The following is a 7,238-nucleotide window of genomic DNA, read 5'->3' on the forward strand; positions in this document are numbered from 1 at the left end:
AGAAGGACCTCCAAACAGCAGGTATGGACTTGTATGTTCACATGTAATGTTGACCATGTGTATGTGTATGACATACAGCTTTTGTGTGCTGATAGGAGCTGCAGCTGTCAGTGGAAACCTGCCGTATCTACTCTTTGTACCACGCCCTGCACCACTACAAATACCATACTTTCCTGCGGTGTAAGAAAGAGGTATGACTTTCAACTCCAGGAGGGCTGTATAAGGTTTACAAGATATAATAGCAAAAAAGTTGTATTGAAAGTAGGGCTGGGTTGTACATTTTGTCCAAATTCAGAAGGGTTTGGAATGGAACAATAGAGAGTGAAAAATCACCATCCAAAGTTGAGACAGTTCAACCACAGCAGCTGATTTGTAGCATGTGTCTCTTAAAGGTCCTGTATGACTCTTGTGAGCTTTAAGCCATGTTATAATGCTGTTAACTAATTATTAATCTGTCTGCATCTATAAACCTCAACATGCTCTATTCCACCTTGTGATGTCATGTAATAGCAGTTTTCAAATTCAACATCTATGTTTTACCTTAGTTCACTTTAGTTCACTTGAGATCGGCAATTCCAGGGCTGAGATCATCCAGATGATTCTAGTGAAGGTGTACGGAGTTTAAAAACATAGTGGAGCACTTCCTGTATTACTGCATGACATCACAAGGTGGAACACCGTTTGAGAAAAGAGCTCTAAATATGCAGGGTTTGTGTGTTAAACATGTGCAAATGAAACAAAACACAACTCCAGGTCTGTTTGTGATGAGAGAAAAACATTAGAACTGATCAGAAAATATGATCATAAGAGCCTTTAAATACAGAAAATACATTCAGAACTTCTTTTACCTGAGATAAGTTCTCAAGAAAATCCATGCAGTTTCTCAGTCCTTTATGTTGTTTTGTTTGTTTTGTTTTGTTTTTTTTAATGTGTAAGCCATGTTTGTTTTTGATGCAAACATAACATGGGTGTCTCAGACTGGTTCATCTGCCTGTGACTCTGAAATCAGGGACACAGGACACGGCTCCAAATCCACTCGTCTTTGTAAAGTCTCCCAAAAATGTGTGGTTCTGTTTGGACGAGTATTGTCCTGCATTCCAGGTGGGATCTCGTGTGGTTTGAGAATCCATCATCTACGACTCTATACTGATCTGTTTGAGGCCACACTATTTTTGGAGTTGAGCAGAAAGAGCATATATTCTGATTTATTGGTACTTGCTGCCAAGCTACCAAGCATAAGAAATTGTAGATTTGATATTCATTTGGCAACAATCTATCTATTGTTTTAGTATCACATCACAGTCAGTCGTTATGATTGGCTGAGATTGGCTAAAACTTCACCTTGAATCCCTGAAATGAGAAGTCTTAAGGGAATATAAGGTAGACACCAAAACAGAGGCCTAGAGATAAGGCACTTTTAAATAATTACATTCTTGTCAATGTCTTACCAATTTGCGATGAAGAGGAAGAGATCTGGTTTGTAGCACTAAAGAGTAAAATAGTTTTTAAGATAATGCTAATGCAACACTAAACTTCCTGTCTTTCTGTGCATTCCATTTCCCGCTGTTTACAAATTAGATTGTTTTTCCAATGATGAAATTCAAACAATATCTGCTGATTTTACTGTACTGTAGTTTTCTTAATAGTAATAAAATAATGTTGGTGTAATCTCCCAGACTAGTTTAACAGACTGAAGCAGAGTTGCCAGATTTTCACAGAGCAACAAATGATCAACATAATTAGAGGCTCTGTGCCCGATTTGTACTGTCTTAAAAAGGTGAAAAACAGAACTGGTTTATTTTTAAACGATTTGTAGTTTGAAGTTATTCCTCTTTATGCATTTTAAGCTTTCTAGTTATTCATCGCCATGAGTTTATGAGTGCTTTTCACGACGTTCACAGACCAGAGTGGACTTCTGTTGTCAAAGTGAAACAGAGAACAGGTAACGTGCTCAATTCCAGATTCTCGGACTATAGAAAGGCTGGAAAAGGGCAGTTAGGGCATTTTGAATTCCTTGTGATGTTGCTCGTGCTCCACACTGCGATGGGCTGCTGGAGGTTTGTCTGTGCTTGACTCTGGTCCTTGTGTGTCCCTGTGAGCAGACGGTGAGCATGGAACAGGCCTCAGAGGACCCCGGGCAGGAGGAGGTGGTGCAGCGCTGTATGGCCAACCACGGCTGGATCGACAAGCTCTTCGGCTCCTTCATGGAACTGCTCAGCCTCAGCGCCAAAGCCTGAGTCACTCCGGACCAGAGAGGAGATGAGAGGAGCAGAGAGGAGCTGAGAAGACCAGAGAGGACCGGCCCACCTGTGGACAGCAGAGACGTGCTAACTGTGTACAAAAGCATCGGCCGGTGCAGAGGCCCATGGAGAGCCACAAGAGTTATAGAACACTTTATGATTTTACGTTAAATGGAAGCAACGGCATTAACTGAGGCTTTAAAGGACATAAATATGTGAAACCATTTTTGGAGCATTTCAGTGCTCACATTGCCTTCATTACACAACTCATCTATCTGTTAGCTTTGAGGTGCTATTAGTCATGCTGCTCCTTACTCCATCAGCCTGGTTCACTTCCACACAGTATTTGGAAAAGGTCAAACTAGGCCAACAAAACTCTAAAACATAAGATGTCTACTTTAAGAAGACTTTAAACATGAGCTCAGTGACACTGTGAGACACTGTAGGTTACAGCTTCATGATCCTCTGGTCAACATCAGGGTGATCCAGTCACGCAGGGACAGTTGTAGATGAAGAGAGGCCGTAGGCCTCACCCCTGACAGCAGCTCCACATACCTGCAGACTCATCGCCATGGAAACAAGTGATATTCACAGCCACACTTTTTGACCACAGGAGCAGACCGGAGCTCCAGCAGTGGCTCCAGGCACACGGGAATGTCCAAAGGATCTTCTGTACAAGTGGTTTGTAAAAGAGCGTGTTTGGATAGATTTATTTGTGATTTTATGGAAATATGACACTTTCATTTCATATTTGGAAGACTTTAGCCTATTTGCTTTTTATAAATTAAAATTTTAGATTTGTCCTTTGTTTTATCAAAACAATTCTATCGTCGCAGAGGCCAAAGGCCCAAACACTTAGTTTTATCTTGATTTCATGGAGTTGTGTTTGTGTTGAGTGGGTAAAACTCCATGTTCCTTCGGTGCAGGTAGGGTTAGGGTTCTCCATGAGTTCACTGATCAGATCTGTGAGCAGGAGCGCTAACGATGACTTTTCTCTGTAAATATGTACAGACCTCATTCTCTTTTCTGCTGTAAAAACAATTTGACAAAAATAAAACTGACTTCATGAACCATTTCATCCTGTTTAGAGTCCTGTTCATTTTAAAGTCATGTCATGCAAAACTGTAAAACATGTCAGTGATAGAGTAAAATATGTCAGTGTTACAGTAAAACATGTCAGTGTTAGAGTAAAATATGTCAGTGTTACAGTAAAACATGTCAGTGTTACAGTATAATTTGTCAGTGTTACAGTAAAACATGTCAGTGTTAGAGTAAAATGTGTCAGTGTTACAGTAATGTCAGTAAGTAAAATGTGTCAGTGTTACAGTAAAACATGTCAGTGTTACAGTAAAACAGGTCAGTGTTACAGTAAAATGTGTCAGTGTTACAGTAAAACATGTCAGTATTAGAGTAAAATGTGTCAGTGTTAGAGTAAAATATGTCAGTGTTAGAGTAAAACATGTCAGTGTTACAGTAAAACAGGTCAGTGTTACAGTAAAATGTGTCAGTGTTACAGTCAAACATGTCAGTGTCAGAGTAAAATGTGTCAGTGTTAGAGTAAAACAGGTCAGTGTTGGAATAAAACATGTCAGTGTTAGAGTAAAACATGTCAGTGTTAGAGTAAAACATGTCAGTATTAGAGTAAAACATGTCAGTGTTAGAGTAAAACATGTCAGTGTTAGAGTAAAACAGGTCAGTGTTACAGTAAAACATGTCAGTGTTACAGTAAAATGTGTCAGTGTCAGAGTAAAACACATCATTGTTAGAGTAAAACAGTTCAGTGTTAGAGTAAAACTGTTAGAGTAAAACGTGTCGGTGTTAGAGTAAAAATGTCAGTGTTAGAGTAAAACATGTCAGTATTAGAGTAACATGTCAGTGTTAGAGTAAAACAGGTCAGTGTTGGAGTAAAACAGGTCAGTGTTACAGTAAAACATGTCAGTGTTACAGTAAAATGTGTCAGTGTTACAGTAAAACATGTCAGTGTTAGAGTAAAACATGTCAGTGTTACAGTAAAACATGTCAGTGTTACAGTATAATTTGTCAGTGTTACAGTAAAACATGTCAGTGTTAGAGTAAAATGTGTCAGTGTTACAGTAAAACAGGTCAGTGTTACAGTAAAATGTGTCAGTGTTACAGTAAAACATGTCAGTATTAGAGTAAAATGTGTCAGTGTTAGAGTAAAACATGTCAGTGTTAGAGTAAAACAGGTCAGTGTTACAGTAAAACATGTCAGTGTTACAGTAAAACATGTCAGTGTTACAGTAAAATGTGTCAGTGTTACAGTAAAACATGTCAGTGTTACAGTAAAATGTGTCAGTGTTACAGTAAAACATGTCAGTGTCAGAGTAAAATGTGTCAGTGTTACAGTAAACATGTCAGTGTCAGAGTAAAATGTGTCAGTGTTACAGTAAAACATGTCAGTGTCAGAGTAAAATGTGTCAGTGTTAGAGTAAAACAGGTCAGTGTTGGAATAAAACATGTCAGTGTCAGAGTAAAACATGTCAGTGTTACAGTAAAATGTGTCAGTGTCAGAGTAAAACACATCATTGTTAGAGTAAAACGTGTCGTGTTAGAGTAAAATTGTGTTTGAGTAAAACATGTCAGTCTTAGAGTAAAACAGGTCAGTGTTGGAGTAAAACAGGTCAGTGTTACAGTAAAACATGTCAGTGTTACAGTAAAATGTGTCAGTGTTACAGTAAAACATGTCAGTGTTACAGTAAAACATGTCAGTGTCAGAGTAAAATGTGTCAGTGTTAGAGTAAAACAGGTCAGTGTTGGAATAAAACATGTCAGTGTTAGAGTAAAACATGTCAGTGTTAGAGTAAAACAGTCAGTGTTGAGTAAAACAGGTCAGTGTTACAGTAAAACATGTCAGTGTTACAGTAAAACATGTCAGTGTTACAGTAAAACATGTCAGTGTTACAGTAAAATGTGTCAGTGTCAGAGTAAAACACATCATTGTTAGAGTAAAACAGTGTCAGTGTTAGAGTAAAACTGTTAGAGTAAAACGTGTCGGTGTTAGAGTAAAATTGTGTTTGAGTAAAAATGTCAGTCTTAGAGTAAAACAGGTCAGTGTTGGAGTAAAACAGGTCAGTGTTACAGTAAAACATGTCAGTGTTACAGTAAAATGTGTCAGTGTTACAGTAAAACAGGTCAGTGTTAGAGTAAAACATGTCAGTGTTAGAGTAAAACATGTGTGTTAGAGTAAAACTGTTAGAGTAAAACGTGTCGGTGTTAGAGTAAAATTGTGTTTGAGTAAAACATGTCAGTCTTAGAGTAAAACAGGTCAGTGTTGGAGTAAAACAGTCAGTGTTACAGTAAAACATGTCAGTGTTACAGTAAAATGTGTCAGTGTTACAGTAAAACAGGTCAGTGTTAGAAGTAAAAACATGTCAGTGTTACAGTAAAATGTGTCAGTGTTACAGTAAAACAGGTCAGTGTTAGAGTAAAAACATGTCAGTGTTACAGTAAAATGTGTCAGTGTTACAGTAAAACAGGTCAGTGTTAGAGTAAAACATGTCAGTGTTACAGTAAAATGTGTCAGTGTTACAGTAAAATGTGTCAGTGTTACAGTAAAACATGTCAGTGTTAGAGTAAAAACAGTGTCAGTGTTAGAGTAAAACATGTCAGTGTTAGAGTAAAAAGTGTCAGTGTTAGAGTAAAACTGTTAGAGTAAAACGTGTCGGTGTTAGAGTAAAATTGTGTTTGAGTAAAACATGTCAGTCTTAGAGTAAAACAGGTCAGTGTTGGAGTAAAACAGGTCAGTGTTACAGTAAAACATGTCAGTGTTACAGTAAAATGTGTCAGTGTTACAGTAAAACAGGTCAGTGTTGGAGTAAAACATGTCAGTGTTAGAGTAAAACAGGTCAGTGTTACAGTAAAACATGTCAGTGTTACAGTAAAATGTGTCAGTGTCAGAGTAAAACACATCATTGTTAGAGTAAAACAGGTCAGTGTTACAGTAAAACATGTCAGTGTCAGAGTAAAACACATCATTGTTAGAGTAAAACATGTCAGTGTTAGAGTAAAACAGTTCAGTGTTAGAGTAAAACTGTTAGAGTAAAACGTGTCGGTGTTAGAAACATGTCAGTGTTAAGTAAAACTGTTAGAGTAAAACGTGTCGTGTTAGAGTAAAATTGTGTTTGAGTAAAACATGTCAGTCTTAGAGTAAAACAGGTCAGTGTTGGAGTAAAACTGTGTAGGAGTAAAACGTATCGGTGTTTGGGTGTGTGTGGCTGAATCCTGAATGCGTGTGTTATTCTGAGGCATATTCTGTTACTAATCCGTCATAAGTGTGGTTAGCTCAGCTGTAACTGTCTCTGTGTATCGCCCCTCAGAACCCCACCGATCTCTCACAGTCAACACACACAGGACAAGTTGTGTGTCTTGCCCAAGGACACAATGGTTAGAGGATGGAAACCTGTTGGGACAGAGGGAGAATGGTCTGCAGTGCCTCCGCTGACAGACTCGCTGCCCAACCAACAGGTTCATTTCACTTTTCAAATGATTGAAAAGCCTGAATATTTTAAGAGTGAATCTTGAGTGTGGGAGCACAGGAGAGGACCGACATACCCCGAGTGAACATGCACGCGCGCACAACGTGGTCTGAGCAGATATTAGACACTAGATGGCACTGTGGAGTTTCCATGATGACGATTACGCGCATCTGTTCATTTTGGTCTTCCAAGGACCTGTGCGTGTCATATTGTCAGACTGTATTGTTGGGTTTTTTGCAGTAGAAGCAGTAATCCGTTTTAAAAGCAGTGGTGAGACACAGGTAGAGCAAAACTCCGAATCAGAGGAGACAGGGTACGGGAAGAGGCGGGAACAACGGGCCACGAACATCTGGGAAGAATTGTGCGAAACTCTTCTCGCGTGTGCGTGCGTGCCTGTGTGTGCGTGCGTGTGTTTGTGTGTGCGTGTACGTGTGCGCGCGTCCTGTGCGGAGCAGGAAAGCGCGCACACGACTGCACAGCGCTGCGCAGTGGGCGGAGAACT

The sequence above is a fragment of the Boleophthalmus pectinirostris genome, unplaced genomic scaffold (assembly GCF_026225935.1).
Source record: "Boleophthalmus pectinirostris isolate CB_2022bp ecotype Guang Dong unplaced genomic scaffold, ASM2622593v1 HiC_scaffold_17, whole genome shotgun sequence".
Lineage (NCBI taxonomy): Eukaryota > Metazoa > Chordata > Actinopteri > Gobiiformes > Gobiidae > Boleophthalmus > Boleophthalmus pectinirostris.